Raw genomic sequence first — 20,341 nt, forward strand, 5'->3', positions numbered from 1 at the left:
AAATGGGGGTCCCTAAAGCTTGAAAAGGGGTTGACATGGGGCGCCTCATTGTTGAGACTGAAATAGCTTTTGATAATAACAGACCTTTTGCAGAAAGATTAGGCTTTAATTAACCCTTATCTTGAGCGGGAACCGTCTATGGCGGGACAGTGGGGAACACAAGGAAGTGTGCAGATCCAAAGGACTCAGATCAAACAGAAGGGAAGGACTTTTCAGTCCTAATGAGGGATGACGTAAGGATACGTCAAAACGAATGTCAAGTTCTTACTTCATGTTGGGATAATGAGAAAATATTGCCAATAAGGTGCCAAAAATTGTAGTTGATTCAGAATGATTGAACTATGCTCATATGTGTGAAAATATCACCTCTTTCTACCTAGTATTAACTCCAATTAGGCTAACTCTGTAGAATCAAGAATCAGATTCAAATTTGTTGTTGTTGAGTTTCTTCAAGGAAGACATCAATTTCCTTGATATGAAAAGAGAGAAAATATTCTTAGCTTCATAAAAGCAATTGGGTGAAAAGATATTGATAAAAGAATTTCACATAGATAAAGATAATTCCTGACAGTTTCGGGCAGTTTGATATCCTGGGGCTTTTCCCATGATGATCTTTTTGTACTCTTTTGAGTCATGGAGCTTTCTTGGGCTTTTGGGAGAGGCTTATTACATCATCCTTCATTTTGGAGATGTCCTGACTTTTCTCTCTTTTTCGAGGAAGGGTACGTCATAAACTCCTTTATCTTGAAGATGCTCTGATCTTTCTTTTTCTCAGGAATTATAATGATGGTATTGTTTCTTGGGTTGAAATCTCTAGATGATAGCAGAAATCAAATATCTTTTAGGGTTTGTCGGGAGGTTCATCGCAGTCGCCTTCATCTTGGCGGTGATCTGAACGTTCCCTGGAAGGATCCATCATAAACTCTTTCATCTCGAAGATGATCTAAATCTTCTTTGGCCTCGGGGGTCTAGCTCGCATATTCGTCTTCATCTCGACGATAATTGAGAGATCCCTTTTGCAGATATTTGATTGCAGCTCAAATGACTGAGGAGATAATGGATTGGGTAGGTTCTTTTACTGCCCAGGATATTTCCACTGTCTTACTGCCAAAGAATGATCTTTTAAGAATATGCCATAACTATGATCAATATCGATTCACTTACGGCTTTTCAACATCATTGAATTTTCCTTTGCCGGTGATGTCTTTTTGCAATCGTTGTAAATTTTGAAAAGATTTTTATATGAAAAACATGTGAAAACCAGACATCAAATAATAAAAACTGGTTCTCACTAGTGGATGAGACCGGGTCGAACTCAGGGAACGGGAATATTTCGTATTCAAACACACAAGTCTAAACTATTCTTTATTGCCGAATTATTGAAATGTAAAGTTTTCAAGAAAAGTAAAAACAACTAACTATTACAACAAATGAATACCCTTCGCAGAGGGCGTAAAGTGCAATATTTACAAACCCAGAATTAAATTCTAATTTTAAACTGAAAAGTAAAAATCTTTTATCTTCTTGTGCTTCATATCACATATGCTTGAGCTCCACTCCTCTGCACAAATCAAAAGAACACGAGCAGTATACCATAAAAGAAATAAACTATACTGGAAAAAATTATAAAATCTAAATGACACTTCTAATTAAAATTGATTACTCACTACTAAGTGACATGAAACAAAATGCTAACTATTACAAAGATGTTAGTCAAATCTACTACTAACTAATTGATTAATCTAATTACTAACTATTACTAAACTAACAATTAACTATTGGTATGTTAACTACACAACTACAAGCTAATGAATTAATATTCATTAAAATGAAGCATCAACAATCAATTCTCAGTAAAACTCAAATTTACTCCAGCTAACACTTAATGAACACATGCAATGAAGCTCATTGAAAATCAACATTGAAATTCAGTAAAAATCAGTAGTTAACAATCAGTAAAGATATAACAATCTACAATTAGTGAATCAACCACCAATACCCGACTTCTGTTGTAGAGCAATCCAGAAGGCAATTTCAGGGCAACTATGAGGTACCGATCAACTTTAATACTTATTGATTACTTGAAGTTAACCTTGATCAAGAAAGATAAAAAGAACTTAGTTAACTCAGTCCATTCACCTGAAGTCAACATTCCAACATTAACACTCTTACCTGAAAATCAATGACTAGTGAACTTCACGATGGCTAAAAAAATATTTTTAAAATGCTTGTTCATGATGAAAGACTCTGGCTTAAGCAAGAAATTCCAGACACTGATAGATATCAAGGCAATTCAATCAGCTGGAATTACTCTCTTTCTTTGATTGATACAGAAAATCAATCCATCCGATGGCTTTGGACACAATACTCGCCGGATTTTCAATTAATCCAGATCATCACCAGGAAACCGTAATTAGCAGTTGATCTAGTCATTCTCACATTCAATCGATTGAAATTCCATTAATCTGCAATTAAAATAGACATTAACACATTTTTGCTAATCCGTGAATTGATTTAAGCATCCGGTCAATCAAATTCAAGCACTCGGTAAATCAAACTCCAGCATGCTGTGCTAACGCAGGGGATTCCGGCAGAGATTCAGCCGATTGCCCGGCAGATCTCTGTTGATCACCGGAATTTTCTTTTCAGATATATTTTTTTTCTGTTTTTTCAAATTTTCTCTTTTTATTTTGATTTTAAAGTTATAACAGCAACAAGAAAAAGATCTGAAGAAGATGAAGAAGAAGAAGAAGAAGAAGAAGAAAAAGAAGAAGAAGAAGAAGAAGAAGAAGAAGAAGAAATTTGTAAACTCAGCGTGAACCTTAGAAGGGTTAGGAAAGAGTTGGCCCCCTCTTGTACAACATCTCCGGCTTGAAGGCACCTCCACCTGAAACGAGAAAGAGAATTAGGGAGAAGGAGAAGAAGAAGAGAAGAATGAGGTGGAGGGGAGGGGTTAGGAAAGAGGGAAATGCGTACAGAAGAAGACGGGGGGAAATTTCCCCTCCGTTGGGTTTTTAACAGCAAGCAAACCGGTTTGAACCGGTTTGTTGCTGTTTGTTTTTCAATTTTAAAAAAAAACTCCAAACCGGTTCAACCGGTTTGCAACAGAATTTTTTTTTTTTTAATTTTCAAAATCACAAACCGGTTTGTAACAATGTCTTCAAAACACTCAAACCGTGTAAACCAGTTTGTTTTATTATTCTCAAAAAATCTAAAAACTGTTTTAAAGAATTTTATTTGCTAAAAACCTCAAAACTCAACTAAACTAAAGACTCTTTCTTTAAAATATTTACACTAAACCTCATTTCAACTTATTTTATAATAAAATTTTTTTTTTTTTAAAACTAACTAACTATATTCTCAACTCTAATTTTTATTTTATTTTTTAGGAACTCACAATGACAAACATTAAAATATTCATTAAATTGCAAAATAACACTAATTTTCAAGCATTTTCTCTTTTTAATTCATTTTAGCTCATTCACTCAAAAACCAGCATAAAATTGGGTTTTAAATCATTATTTTATAAAATCATGCATATTTTAATGTTAATAAACCCTGAATTATATGCATGATCAAATACCCCCATGCTTATGTTTTGCTAGTCCTCAAGTAAACTAGAAAAATGCAAGAAATCCAACTATCACCTAACTCACTTTCGTAGGAATCACTGTTGCATTTAGCTCATGCAACAAGCCCTTTCAACCCCTGGGTTACCCCAGTGGACGAGTAAGGTCTCGTGAGGGTTTGCACTGATGCTACCCACAAACATCTCTGTCATGTATGCATAATATTACACATTCTCATAAGCAGTAGGTAATTAAAGACTTTGTTTTCACAAATATTTCATGTTACAAAAAAAAATCAAGACATAATTAGAGTCTTTTATATACCACCACAGAAAAAGAATTTCTTTCACTTTTCTAAATATCACAATTATTTATGTTTTATTCTTAGAAAATCCAATAAAAACAAGTTATCATTTACTTATCCTCACTCATATGTTTTCTGCACAGGTTTTCTCAATCATTTCTAAGCACTGAACTTTTCTTTCTTTTTAAGCTCTTTTCTCTCTTTTTTTCATTTTTCACGCTTTTTTTTTTGCGCACTTATTCTTCTCTTATAGCTTGCGTGTGGTCTGCTTTTATGCCTTGTGCAATGTCAATATCTTCTATACTTTTTCAATACATACCAAAAGATATCAACTAAGACATAAAAGTGACTTCCTTCATTCACCTTTATAACATGAGAGTCAAATATTTCAACTTGTATCTGTTCTCAGTTACTTAGGATCACGAAGTTTTCCACTCTCATTTTTGAAAATGGAATTAAAAGTTTCAACTTACATCTAAGTTCCATCTACTAAGGATTGTGAAATTATCCAAACAACCTAATGCATGCTATTTTTTCTTTTGAGCTCATTTTTTTTTTTACACTTTTGTTCATTTGCTTAGTTTTTCAAAAATAAAACTGTGCATATTTATATTTATGATTCAAAATAAACTCTAACATGTATCTATCATCATTTCTTCGAAATCCGCATAAACAACCATAATTTTTAGATCTATGTCAGAAAAATTTTTCGTGGGGCTTAAAAATCCTCTAAAAACATTAGATTTGAAATAACATTCATATAAGTTCAAACTCTTTCTTTAAAAATCTACTTTTCATGATAGATGTGTAAACATGTGCAAGAACTTAAACAGAAATATCAAGGTGTGCATTCTACACCCTCCCCCATGCTTATATGACACTGTCCCAGTGGCACTCCCCCATGCTTGAATGAAACTAAGTGAATGCACATGAGAGAATTTAAATGAAGGAAAGAGTAGAATAACCTGACATGAATGAAAAATACACGTTTTATGAATGTAATGAATGCAATGTATACATGACAAAACATAAAACTCATGAATGAAACAAAAACAACATGCAAAACTCATGAAAAAGTAAAAATAAAATCTATAAATTCTAAGCAATTCTAATAATATACAAGATATAGGTTGCCTCCCATAAAGCGCTAAGTTTCACGTCCCCAGCCAGACGGATCCCTGGAAAAATCCTTCATCGTCCATGAGATCAATGGACATGAAGTCAGGCTCAATCAGGCTCTCTATGAAAAATAGTGTCATCTGTGACACTGCGCAGTGTGTTCCCATCCTGTCTACCTCTGAATGGCTCGAAGTGCCCGATCCAACTCAACTCACCTATCTGATTTTCACGTAATTCTAGGTGATCCTCTTCTAGTGATTCCTTATCCTCCTCATGAGGTGGATCACTCAATAACCAAGCATATTTTGCTTCTACGAGGTCTTGAATGACATCAACCTCGAAAGAAGCCTCCTCAACAGCAGGCCCCATAGCAGCACGAAAAATGTTTAGCCGTATCTTCCTATTTCTGAATGACACATCCATCGCACCAGTGCGGCAATTGATGCACGCATTGGCGGTAGCTAGGAAGGGGCGACCGAGAATAATAGGAGTCTGCTGCGGGCTATCAACTCCCTCCATATCTAATATCACGAAGTCTACAGGGAAATAACAATCCTCCACCTTGACTAAAACATCTTCAAGTATCCCTCTTGGGACCTTGATAGATCTATCTGCGAGCTGAAGAGTCATAGGTGTAGGTTTCATCTCTTTCAATCCAAATTGGTCATAAAAGAAACCCGACAATATGTTAACACTTGCTCCAAGGTCGAGCAACGCACTCCCAACAGCGATGTTTCCTATGACGCAAGAGATGATAGGAGTCCCTGGGTCCTTGAGCTTAGGTGGGGTTTGATGTTGCAATACTGCGCTCACCTGCCCAATTAAATAAATCTTTTTCTGCACGTGGGACATCGACTTCCTTTTCTGCGTACAAAGTTCTTTGAGGAACTTTGCATATGCAGGGACCTGTTGAATAGCATCTAGTAAGGGGAGGTTTATCTGAACGTGCTTGAATATCTCAAGCATCTCTTGCATGTTCACTCCGGACTTACCTAATGCTCTTGGCCTTTCTAACGCCTCAGGAAAGGGGGCTTTGGGAATGTAGGATGGTGAAGGCTCAGATGAAAGAACCTTCTCGCTTTCCTGAGGTAAAATATTAGGGACAGACTGCTTCTCGCTTATCTTCTCTCTTTCTTCTGCAGCCTCCCTCGCTTGGTACTGCTTCCCACTCCTAAGGGTTACTACTTGAGCTTGCTCTTTATGTGCATCAGCCATATGCAAGCTACACATGGGTTCCTTTCCCTTAGGGTTGACAATAGGCTGGCTAGGCAATGTTTCCTCACTTCGCCTGCTAAGTGCTTCGGCAAGCTGCCCCATTTGAGTCTCTAATTTTGCAATAGACTGGGTATGTGAGCTCAAAGCTTGCAAAATCTTATCCTCAAAAGATTGACTATGTAAAGGCTCATGAGACTGGGGTTGAGTATAAACACGTTGGACTGGGGGATAACTGGATCTTTGAAATCCAGGCACATAACCGCCTTGACTTGGTTGACTCTGGGAAGGGTTGGGTGGGTGGATCTGTGAGTTGCGCCATGAGAAATTAGGATGATTTCGCCAGCCCGGGTTATAAGTGTTTGAAAATGGATTGGATGCGGGCCTAGCAAAGTTTTGAGCCATCTGAGCTTGCTCTTGGACAAACTCAGGATACTGTGGCGCAACTAGGCACTGTAAAATATAGTGTGCAGGACTCGCACACCTGCATGGCAGGAGAGGGACCCAACAAAAACTGATCTAATTTCTGGGATAGTTGGTCTACCTTGTTGCTTAACACAAGGTTTATCCCTATTTCAAAAATACCTGCCTTCTTAGTACTATCCTGTGCAGGTGCAGCCCTATCGAACCGTGAAGTTGTCGCATGGTGCATCGAATTTTCGCTCAATGTCTCAAAAAGCGACCACGCTTCATCCTCACTTTTTAGCATAAAAGTGCCCCCACATGATGAATCCACTATTTGCCTGTCCTTCTCGGTCAGACCATCGTAAAAATACTGCACCAGTTGCCAACGAGGCACCTGGTGGTGGGGACACTTGCGAAGAAGATCTTTCATTCTCTCCCAAGTCTCGTAGAATTGTTCTCCCTCAATCTGCGAGAAACTGATTATGGCTTTACGAAACTGATTCGTCTTACCAATTGGGAAGTACTTTTTAAGAAATTCGCGTTGCATTCCTTCCCAAGTGGTAATTTGAACTGTATCGAGAGCCTTTAGCCAATGTTTAGCTTTATCTTTGAGAGAGAATGGAAACAACGTCAACCTCAATGCGTCATCTCCAAAATTGTTGATCCGCACTGTCGAGCAGATCTCCAGAAAATCATCAATATGACTATATGGGTCTTCGTTGCTTAGGCCATGAAATGATGGTAACATTTGAATGATACTGGCCTTTATTTCAAATTGATTGGCTCCTACATCAGGTCTCGTGATGCAGGAGGTGATAGTGTATATGGTGGGCATGAAGTACTCCTTAAGGGTACGGAACAACGACCGAGTTTCGGCCATGGTGATAAGATGAGGAGTTCTCCTAACAAGAAACTCAGAACTCAATTAGCTCGGGTCAAGTGATCGTTGCCTGTGCATACACCTTGAAGTAGACCGGTGTAGCACTCGTCCTAATTTTGGGTTTTCTACCTAACTAACGCGCTAGCGGCCGAACCACGCAAACCACAAAGCGAGTAAACTAAAAACAACAAAAACTAAACAAACACCACGCAGTTACACATAGCAGAGATTATGCATAAGAAATATCAAATCTATGTGTACGGTACCAATCGTACACAGTCACCTCTAAGGGAATCCTAGTAGGTGGGCTGTGCAGAAAAGTAAGCTTGTCTCTAAGATATGCACATACGTGGTTCTAAACCTAAATGCACACAAACACTAGGCAATAAAGTGAATACTAATATTACGCCGTTCCCCGGCAACGGCGCCAAAAATTTGATGTCTTTTTGCAATCGTTGTAAATTTTGAAAAGATTTTTATATGAAAAACATGTAAAAACCAGACATCAAATAATAAAAACCGGTTCTCACTAGTGGATGAGACCGGGTCGAACTCAGGGAACGGGAATATTTCGTATTCAAACACACAAGTTTAAACTATTCTTTATTGCCGAATTATTGAAATGTAAAGTTTTCAAGAAAAGTAAAAACAACTAACTATTACAACAAATGAATACCCTTCGCAGAGGGCGTAAAGTGCAATATTTACAAACCCAGACTTAAATTCTAATTTTAAACTGAAAAGTAAAAATCTTTTATCTTCTTGTGCTTCATATCACATATGCTTGAGCTCCACTCCTCTGCACAAATCAAAAGAACAAGAGCAGTATACCATAAAAGAAATAAACTATACTAGAAAAAATTATAAAATCTAAATGACACTTCTAATTAAAATTGATTACTCACTACTAAGTGACATGAAACAAAATGCTAACTATTACAAAGATGCTAGTCAAATCTACTACTAACTAATTGATTAATCTAATTACTAACTATTACTAAACTAACAATTAACTATTGGTATGTTAACTACACAACTACAAGCTAATGAATTAATATTCATTAAAATGAAGCATCAACAATCAATTCTCAGTAAAACTCAAATTTACTCCAGCTAACACTTAATGAACACATGCAATGAAGCTCATTGAAAATCAACATTGAAATTCAGTAAAAATCAGTAGTTAACAATCAGTAAATATATAACAATCTACAATTAGTGAATCAACCACCAATACCCGACTTCTGTTGTAGAGCAATCCAGAAGGCAATTTCAGGGCAACTATGAGGTACCGATCAACTTTAATACTTATTGATTACTTGAAGTTAACCTTGATCAAGAAAGATAAAAAGAACTTAGTTAACTCAGTCCATTCACCTGAAGTCAACATTCCAACATTAACACTCTTACCTGAAAATCAATGACTAGTGAACTTCACGATCGCTAAAAAAATATTTTGAAAATGCTTGTTCATGATGAAAGACTCTGGCTTAAGCAAGAAATTCCAGACACTGATAGATATCAAGGCAATTCAATCAGCTGGAATTACTCTCTTTCTTTGATTGATACAGAAAATCAATCCATCCGATGGCTTTGGACACAATACTCGCCGGATTTTCAATTAATCTAGATCATCACCAGGAAACCGTAATTAGCAGTTGATCTAGTCATTCTCATATTCAATCGATTGAAATTCCATTAATCTGCAATTAAAATAGACATTAACACATTTTTGCTAATCCGTGAATTGATTCAAGCATCCGGTCAATCAAATTCAAGCACTCGGTAAATCAAACTCCAGCATGCTGTGCTAACGCAGGGGATTCCGGCAGAGATTCAGCCGATTGCCCGGCAGATCTCTGTTGATCACCGGAATTTTCTTTTCAGATATATTTTTTTCTGGTTTTTCAATTTTGCTCTTTTTATTTTGATTTTAAAGTTATAACAGCAACAAGAAAAAGATCTGAAGAAGATGAAGAAGAAGAAGAAGAAGTTCTGAAGAAGCAGAAGAAAAAGAAGAAGAAGAAGAAGAAGAAGAAATCTGTAAACTCACCGTGAACCTTAGAAAGGTTAGGAAAGAGTTGGCCCCCTCCTGTACACCATCTCCGGCTTGAAGGCACCTCCACCTAAAATGAGAAAGAGAATTAGGGAGAAGGAGAAGAAGAAGAGAAGAATGAGGTGGAGGGGAGGGGTTAGGAAAGAGGGAAATGCGTACAGAAGAAGACGGGGGAAAATTTCCCCTCCGTTGGGTTTTTAACAACAAGCAAACCGGTTTGAACCGGTTTGTTGCTGTTTGTTTTTCAATTTTAAAAAAAAACTCCAAACTGGTTCAACCGGTTTGCAACAGAATTTTTTTTTTTTTAATTTTCAAAATCACAAACCGGTTTGTAACAATGTCTTCAAAACACTCAAACCGTGTAAACGAGTTTGTTTTATTATTCTCAAAAAATCTAAAAACTGTTTTAAAGAATTTTATTTGCTAAAAACCTCAAAACTCAACTAAACTAAAGACTCTTTCTTAAAAATATTTACACTAAACCTCATTTCAACTTATTTTATAATAAAATTTTTTCTTTTTTTTTTAAAACTAACTAACTATATTCTCAACTCTAATTTTTATTTTATTTTTTAGGAACTCACAATGACAAACATTAAAATATTCATTAAATTGCAAAATAACACTAATTTTCAAGCATTTTCTCTTTTTAATTCATTTTAGCTCATTCACTCAAAAACCAGCATAAAATTGGGTTTTAAATCATTATTTTATAAAATCATGCATATTTTAATGTTAATAAACCCTGAATTATATGCATGATCAGCCGGTCATATCGAAGGTTTTTCTTCATCCTCTTGGTAGATTAACAGAAAAAACTTGAATTTTGTTCTTATCTCGCAAAAGTCTTGCTCTTTCGAAAATAATACTAAAGGTAGTTCGAGGAAATTCTGTGCCATAAGAAGCTCTGAGATAAAAAAAATGACTTTTGATAGCAAATTGACAAAGTTTTCTACAAATCTTTGATGAAAGGAATCGCTTGACATCGAGTCGACACGTCCGTGACAAAATTCTCCTCTCTTTTTTTCCAAAAAAGAGAGACTCGGGCTTAGCCCTTATCTGAATGGAAAGTTGGAAATACTCCTCTCTTCCCTAAAGAGGATGTGTTTGCAAAACGGAACTTTCGAAGAGAAATTAAGTTTTCGCCAAAACTCCGTATCTCTAGGCTTATCTTATGGAAAGGCAGCCGATAATAAAGTTGAAAAAGTATCACAGAGGAACGAGTCCATCACACTCTCCCTAGAAGAGGGTCCTCCATGAAGGGGTTGGCCAAAGATGAGAAAAACATGGGCCACAAAAAGAAACGAACTTCCATCGAAGCTCTCCCTGAAAAAAAGGTTCTTTTGTGTAAAGTTGGTTGTTGTTTTGCAAATAGTTCGCGAAGAAAACGAGTCCCTTCAAACTCTCTCTAGTAAAAGGGTTCTTGCGAACGAAAGATGATTGCATGCGAAAGGAACGAGCTCCCTCGAACTCTCCCTAGAAGAGGGTCCTTCGCAAGAGAAAAAGATTGATTTTTGACAAAATGATAACCCGAAGGTTGAAATTGAGATTTAGAGCTTTGAATGTTGATGAATGGTTAGTACCAAGACTGAACCTGGAGGACTAACTGATCAGTCAGCCAAACACTAGCACGAGCGCTAGATGTACCCGTACGGGCATTGGGTTTTCAAGTTGTACTAGTACGAGCACTGGATTTTGAAAAAGTACCAGTACGAGCACTGGATTTTGAAGATGTACCAGTACGAGTATTGGGTTTTGAAAAGCATACCAGTACGAGCACTGGATTTTGAAGATGTACCAGTACGAACATTGGGTTTTGAAAAGCATACCAGTACGAGCACTGGATTTTGAAGATGTACCAGTACGAGCATTGGGTTTTGAAAAGCATACCAGTACGAGCACTGGATTTTGAAGATGTATCAGTACGAGCACTGGGTTTTGAAAAGCATACCAGTACGAGCACTGGATTTAAAAAAATACACCACGAGCGTTGGGTTTTCGAAGGTGCACACCAGTACGAGCACTGGGTTTTGAAAATGCATCAGTACGAGCACTGGGTTTTCAAGTTGTACTAGTACGAGCACTGAATTTTGAAAAAGTACCAGTACAAGCACTGGATTTTGAAAAAGCACCAGTATGAGCATTGAATTTTGAAAAAGCACCAGTACGAGCACTGGATTTTGAAAAAGCACCAGTACGACCACTGGGTTTTGAAAAACACACCAGTACAAGCACTGGATTTTCCAACGGAGAGTTAAAAAAAAGAGATCGACATTCTAAGATACTTGAGAATTTGAGCGTGAATGATTGTCGGTGTTTTCAGGATTATCCCTTATCCTGAAGGGGAAAATTAATCCGAGTCCAGAACTCAAATTTTTCAAAGGAACACTTTGGTCCAATACGAGCATTGGATCAAAAGGGGAAATCCGAGTCAGAACTCGAGATCGCGAAAATGGAAGATAAAGGGGAAAACCCGAGTCGGAACCCAGATCTTGAAAATAAAGATAAAATGGAAAACCCGAGTTTGAAAACTCGAATCTTTAAAGGAACGATTGGTTCCAAAGCGAGCGCTGAATCCAATAGGAAGTCCGAGTCGGAACTCGAAACTTCAAACGATATATAAAAAGGAAAAGCCGAGTCGGAACCCGGATCTTTAAAATAATGATAAAAATGGAAAACCCGAGTCTGAAAACTCGAATCTTCAGAGGAACAATCGGTTCCAACACGAGCGTTGAATCTGATAGGAAGTCCGAGTAGAAACTCGGAACATCAATCGAAAGATAAAAAAAAAACCTGAGTCGAAACCCGGATCTTTAAAATAATGATAAAAATGGAAAACCCAAGTTTGAAAACTCGAATCTTCAAAAGGAACGATCGGTTCCAACACGAGCATTGAATTCGATAGGAAGTCTGAGTCGGAACTCGAAACTTCAAACGATATATAAAAAGGAAAAACCTGAGTCGGAACCTGGATCTTTAAAATAATGATAAAAATGGAAAACCTGAGTCTGAAAACTTGAATCTTCAAAAGGAACGATCGGTTCCAACACGAGTGTTGAATTCGATAAGAAGTCTGAGTCAGAACTCGGAACTTCAAACGATATATAAAAGGAAAAGCCCGAGTCAGAACCTGGATCTTTAAAATAATGATAAAAATGGAAAACCCGAGTTTGAAAACTCGAATCTTCAAAAGGAACGATCAGTTCCAACACGAGCGTTGAATCCGATAGGAAGTCTGAGTTGAAACTTGAAACTTCAAACGATATATAAAAGGAAAAACCCGAGTCGGAACTCGGATCTTTAAAATAATGATAAAAATGAAAAACCCGAGTTTGAAAACTCGAATCTTCAAAAAAAATGATCGGTTCCAACACAAGCGTTGAATCCGATAGGAAGTCCGAGTCGGAACTCGGAACTCCGAAAATAAAATATATGAGACCCGAGTTGGAACCTGAACCTTTTTGAAAAGAAAATTAAAACAAAACCTGAGTCAGAACTCAGATGGGAAGGAAATACTTCCAACCCGAGAGTCAAATTCTGGAAGGATTGACAAAAGGCATGAATAGATTCCGACGATTATGACGAAAATGAGAAACTTATTCAAGATCCTCAACCCAAGGTGGCCTAAGATTTGAATTTTATTTATGATGGTTTCTAGGATTATCCCTTATCCTGAAGAAGAATAAAATTCGACAAGATTGATCAAAATTGATAGAGATTGGTAGAGGACAAAAGGATTTGACAAAAGGAAAGAATCCATAAAGTTGATGGAATTGACAATAAAAATTTAGAAGGTTTGGTAGAAATTGGCAGAAATTTGAGGAAAAAATTGATGATAAAAGATTTCAGGATTATCCTCTGTCCTGAAAGAAAAGGACATCGTAGAACGAGTTCAGGTTTATCCCTTAACCTGAGAGGGAAGAAGAACAAAGGAGTACCTCATTGAAAAGAGGCATCAGGTTTATCCCTTAACCTGAAAGGGTTATAGAAAAGATTGATAAAATTTAATAAATTTGATAAAAATTTGATAAAACTTGACAAAATTTGATAAAATGGATAATAAATTGACAAAAAATTGATTAAATTGAAAATGAAATAAAGTGAATGTAATTAATAAAAATAACAAGATTAACTGAAAAATGACGAGATTTGAGAAAATGAGTTTTTGTCTGATCTTGCCTGCACATGATGAAGGAAGACAAGTATAGATTAAAATAAAATGCCCCAGTATCATGGAGAGAAATGTGAGAATTTGATAGAAGATCATTATTTTATTGAAAGGCTCTTTGAAGAGTACAAAGGCTAGAATGGACATTTCAAGCATAAAACTTCTTCACATGCAGAGCATTGATAGGATCTGACAGTTCTACCCCATCTGCATTGATCAGACTGTATGAATTGCGAGGCAGTGCTTCCTTAACCACATAAGGGTCTTCCCAATTGGGTGACCACTTGCCCCATGGTCGATGCTTGAGATGAGTTGTCGATCTGATCACAAGATCATTAACTCAAAATTTTCTCTCAAGAACTGACTTGGCATAGTGTCTAGCTATTCTCATCCCATAAGCTTGAGCATGCTCTATTGCCTTGAGTCTTCTCTCGTCTAGCAGATCTAGTTGTACCAACCTCTGTTGCTGATATTGATCAAGCGGGAGTTCAATGAGTGATGTGAACTTGAGTTTGGGCTTTTGAACATGGAGAGGTAGTACTACCTCAGTCCCGTAAACAAGCTCTGAACGGGTAGCATTGGTTGGAGTCCGAATGGTGGTTCGGTATGCCCAAAGTGCATCATGCATCTTCTTGTGCCAATCGCGGCCTGTTTCCATAGTTCTTTCCATAATGCATATCAAGATCTTGTTGGTGGCCTCTGCCTGGCCATTCCCTTGAGGATAATACGGGGCTGAGAAGTGGTGATGAATCCTGAACTTCGAGCAAAAGGTCTTTATCCTTTCATTCTTGAAATGGCTGTCGTTATCTGAAACAATATCATGCGGCACACCAAAACGATAAAGAAGATTCCTATGAATGAACGAAACCACATGTCGGCCTTCCACTGTTCGCAGAGTTACAACCTCAACCCATTTGGTGAAGTATTCTGTAGCTGCGAGGAAGTATATGTCGCTACTAGAAGCAGGAGTCATTGGTCCTACCACATCAAAGGCCCACATTGAGAAAGGCCAAGGAGAAACCACGGACTGCAAGTATGCGGCTGGCGCATGAATAGAAAGTGTGTGCATCTGACATTTGACGCACTTCCTCACAAATTGATGGCAATCCTGCTGCATGGTTTTCCAATAATACCCTACCTGGATGATCTGCTTGACGAGTGTTTTGTAGCCGACGTGGCCACCACAGATTCCCTCGTGTGCCTCTTGGACAACTTCCATGGCTTCATCTTTGTCTAAGCATCTAGCATACTCAGAACTGAACCCACGATGGTAGAGAGTATTGGCGAGGATGAAATAGCGGGCTGACATGCGCTGAATCGCACGTTGCTCCTTTCTTGGCATTTTCGGTGGGAATTCACCGGTCTCGATAAATTCCTTGATGTCTTGGTACCAAGGTTTCTTTTTTTTAGTGACTTGGTTTACCTGCTCAGCTGAAATGAAGGCAGGTTGATCAAGTCTGCTGATCTCGAAGGAACGACAGGATTCACTGTCTTTGAATAACAAAATGGAGCCAAGACAGACCAAGCCATCGACTATATGGTTGTATTCTCTCTTGACATGATTGAGCTGAAATTCTTCAAAGTTGCCTATGAGAGCTAAGGCAATATTCTGATAGAGAATCAATTTTGAATCCTTGACCTGCCATTCAGCATTAACTTGACTGACAACAAGCAATGAGTCGCCGAAGGCACGTACTCTCTTGACATTGAAGTCTTGCAGAATCTTGAGGCCTTGTATCAAAGCTTTGTACTCGGCCATGTTGTGAGTACATTGGAAGCTAAGCTTGAGGGAATAAGGGATCATCTCTTTTTCGGGAGTGATTAACAAAATCTCAATCCCTATACCAGACATATTTTTGGCTCCATCAAAGAACAAGGTCCGGACTGGAGATTCTTGAATGCTACAAATTCGATCATCGGGAAAATCGTCTTCTGCCTTGATCTCTTCTGTCAATGAGAAATCTGCCAACTGATCTGCGATAGACTGGCCTTTGACTGACTTCTGAGATACATACTCCAAGTCATATTGCATCAGGAGGACTTGCCACTTTGCAATCCGTCCAGTAAGAAAAGGCTGCTCAAGGATGTACTTGAGAGGATTGAGTCATGACAAAATTTTGATTTACGATGCCAAGAGATAATGTCTCAGCTTCTGACACATTCATATTAAGGCTAGACATGTCTTTTCCATCTGAGAGTAACTTTTCTCATAATCGATGAAGGTTTTGCTTATGTAGTAGATGGCGTGCTCTATCCGGCTGCCTTCTTCATACTGTGTAAGAAATCCACCACAAGCATTCTGGTTGACAGAAATGTATAAGAGAAGTGGTTTTCCAAGTTCTGGTGGCTTCAGAACAGATGGATTGAAGAGATATTGCTTGATGCATTCAAATGAGAGCTGACATTCTGGTCCTCACTCAAATTTCACTTATTTTCTCAACAAGTGATTAAAGGGTTCGCATCTCATGGCTAAATTGGAGATGAAACGCCGAATATACTGAATGCGCCCTTGAAGGCTCCTCAGCTCTCTGAGATTGGTGGGAGGCGGCATATCAATGATTGCCTTTGCCTTGGCAGGATCCACCTCTATGTCTTTCTTGCTGATCACAAAACCAAGCAGTTTGCCTGACTCTACTCCGAAGACACATTTCTGCGGATTGAGTCTCAACTTGTAAAGGATAAGTCTTTCAAAGACTTGGCTGAGAGCATCGAGATGATCCTCTCATTCTTTCGATTTGACCAGGATGTCATCTACATAGGCATCCATGTTTTTATGCATTTGGTCATGGAAAATAACTGTCATTGCTCTCTGATAGGTTGCCCCAGCATTCTTGAGCCCAAACGGCATGACCGTATAGCAAAAAGTACCCCAAGAAGGTTTTGACTGGTCACGAGTGACCAATTTGATCTGATTATAGCCTGAGTATCCATCCATAAAGGAGAACATGGCGTGGCCCGCCATGCTATCGATCAAAAGATCGATGTTGGGAAGTGGGTAATCATTCTTTGGGGTGGCTTTGTTTAGATCCCTGAAATCAATACAAATCCGGACTTTGCCATTCTTTTTTGGGACTGCTACGATGTTTGCCAATCAGTCCGGGTAATCAATGGTTCGGATGAATTCTGCCTTTAACAAGTCCTCAAGTCCTTATTTAACTTATGGTGCCACTCAGGGATCCATTTTTCTAAGTTTCTGCTTGATTAGCTTGCAGTCTGTCTTCAGCACGAGACAATGCTCGACCAGCTTGGGGTCTAAGCCTGGCATATCCTCATAAGTCCATGCAAAGACTTCCTGATGCTGTTTGAGAAAATGGATGAGCCTTTCCTTCTCATCTGACCTTAAGTTGAAACCAATTTTGAGGATTTTCGGGTCATCTTCTGAACCGATATTGACATCTTCTGTCGGATCTTAAACCAAAGGCGACGGTTCATCCTGCTTGTAGCGACTCAAATCAAACAGTAAAGCACTCAGAAATTCGCGGGTCTTACATTCTACCCTCCTTAAAAAGAGATTTCGTCCGCGAAATCACGAAACAACAAGCAACAACAAAAGGGTCAGATCTCATCTGACAGCGCCTAATCGGCAACAACTAAGTCTGTCGAAGACTTCTCTAAACAAAACTTGGCAATATGCCCAGGCTGTCTACACTTGAAACACTTGCCATCGAAACAAGGACAAGCTCCAAAAGCGTGATCTATGTTGCATTGCTGACACTTCTGCTGAACTTTCTGTCGCTGAGGTTGCTTTCGCTCGCGATTTGACCGTTGAGGTCGTCTCCGCTGGACATTCTGCTGCACTTTTTGACACTTCCGCTCCCTAGTATGTGACAAAGACTCCACCCCACTAGGTTTCTTCTCGCTGGTAATCGCAAAAATCTGAGCTTGATGCTCGGGTTGATCTTCATCCAACAGAGTAGCTACCTCGATAGCTTCTTCGAGCGACTTAGGCCCGTTAGTGAACACCTTAGTTCTCAAAGTAGGCCTGAAACCACGAGCGAACTTCATTGCTTGATCATTCTCCGCAACATAAACGTTCGGACAATATTGTTACAAACAACGAAATCTCGTAACATACTCGGACAAGGTCATCGTTCCTTGCTGCAAGTCCAGAAATTCTTGCATCTTCCTACTGTATTCGTGCTTCGAAAAATAAGCAGAGTTAAAAACTTTAACGAATTCGTCCCACGTAACATTCACATCCTTGAATCTGACCGAAGAGACAGTGTCCCACCACTTCTCAGCATGGTCCTTCAAACGATAAGTGCCAAAATCTACTTTCTTCTCCTCTGGGACATCCAAAACACGAAAAATATGTTCTATCTCACGTAACCATGACTCAGCAGCTTCAGGGTCTATCCTACCCATAAAAGCAGGAGGATCTAACTCCATGAATTGCTTATACGTAACCGCACTACTGTTCTGCACACTCTGGGCTACATGCTGAAGATTCTCACCCATCTGATGCATTGCAGTCGCTTGCTGATGCACAACCTCTGCAAGGTAGTTCATAGTGCCCATAACAACATTGCATCTAGTCTTCCAAGTCATCTATCATTATCAGAAGGCAAGGTCAGTCAAAAGGTAGGTCTGACAAACCTAGCTCGCGAAACAACAATTGCAACAGACAAACAATAATCATGAGCATAAAGCACACAAAAAAATTCAGACAAAATTTTTCATCACATTCAATCGTGCGACACAACATGACGAAAGCACATTCTACGAACGATTTCAAACGACACCAAACAAGGTCGTTATCACAAGAAACCACTATTCTCGACGACGAACATTAGAGAAACACCATTCTAACGAAACAAGGAAAGTCATCATCACATGCCAATACAAAATACGAGAGTCATCTATACTCATCTAGCATCGTCACAAGATATCATCTATCGTAACATCGTTAATCGCAACTTTGTTAAGCACACCATCGTTAGGAAATCACCACCCTAGCGGCATCATTAGGAAACCACCATCCTAATGGCATCGTCAGTGAATCACCATGCTAACGGCATTGTCAGAGAACTGCCATGCTGACGGCCTTGCTAAGGAAATCACTATTCCTGCAACCTCATTAGGAAATCACCATCCTAATGACATCGCTAGAGAATCACCACCCTAGCGGCATTACTGAAGAATCACCATTTCAGTAGCTTCATTAGGAAATCACCATCCTAATGGCATCGTCAGCGAATCACCACGCTAACGGCATCGTTAGCGAATCACCACGCTAACGACATCGCTGAAGTGTCACGACTCTAATGGTATCATTGGAGAATCACTACTCCAATGACCTTCATTAGAGAATCACCACTCTAATGGCATCGTTAGCGAATCACCACGCTAATGGCATCGCTGAAGTGTCGCTACTCCAACGGTATCACTGGAGAATCACCACTCCAATGACCTTCATTAGAGAATCACCACTCTAACGGCATCGTTAGCGAATCACCATGCTAACGGCATTACTGAAGAATCACCACTTCAGTAGCATCATTAGAAAATCACCATCCTAATGGCATTGTCAGCGAATCACCCCTCTAACGACATCGTTAGCGAATCACTACACCAACGGCATCGCTGGAGAGCTACTCCATCCAGTGACACAGTTGGTGCCATCAGGAATCACCTCCTGAGCCAACGCACCACAATCCTCCAAACCGTGGTGGGGAGAACAAAAATCGTCGCAACGCTCTCTCACGAGCGGAAATGCTCTGAAAATCGGTGTCGAGTTATTCCCAGAACACGACCCTCTCAGGAGTCAAATGCCATCACCGGCAACCCACGCAACATGCAAAGCACGAAACAACAAATACGTTCTCATCACCAAGAACGACTGGGGAAAAGGACAGTGTCAAGTATCCGCCTACGGGATATGCAAAGGCTCACTGGCACAGACAAGGCTTCCACCTTTCTGTCTGAAAAGGTTAGCATCAAACGAGATACCCTTCGTCAAGGACAGGGCTACCAACAATTCCAACAAGGTTGGAAAGTCAGGAGTGTATTATATCATTAATCCTATTTAAATTTGTTTGAAGAATGAAATATGATTTTCAAAATCCAATTTCAAATTTATTCAAATTCATTCATCATTTAGGGTAGAATTGCATCATATTTTCAAAATTCTCTTTCAAAACCCCAAGTGATTGTGAATATCTCTTCTTCAAATTTCTATTTCAAATTCCAAATCTATCTCAATTTCGAAGTCCAATTTGACTTTGGAATTTCAGAATCATTTCATATTCAAACTCCAAAATTCCAAATTCGATTCAAAAATTCAAATTCAAAGTTCAATTTAACTTTGAAGTTATCTTCTGATTTCAAAATCAAGTTCATCCTCTTATTTTCAATCAAGGTTTGGATTTGAATCTCAAAAACATAAATTTAAATCTAGGTTTCTAAAACCCAGATCCATCTTTAAAGGTCCTATTTGGACTTTTCATAATCCAAATCCAAAGTTAAATCCTAATCTCAACTTGGTTTCAGATTTCCAAGTATAAACTCAATTCCCCTTTGGATTTCAGATTTCAGATCCAAAATCCATTCTTTAGGATCCAGAACCCAATTCTACCTTGGATCTCAGATTCAGATCCAAATTCTACTTAGGATCTAGATCCTCATTCTA

Source organism: Nuphar pumila, chromosome 1 (genome assembly GCF_984573655.1).
Source record: "Nuphar pumila chromosome 1, dmNupPumi1.hap1.1, whole genome shotgun sequence".
Taxonomy (NCBI): Eukaryota; Viridiplantae; Streptophyta; class Magnoliopsida; order Nymphaeales; family Nymphaeaceae; genus Nuphar; species Nuphar pumila.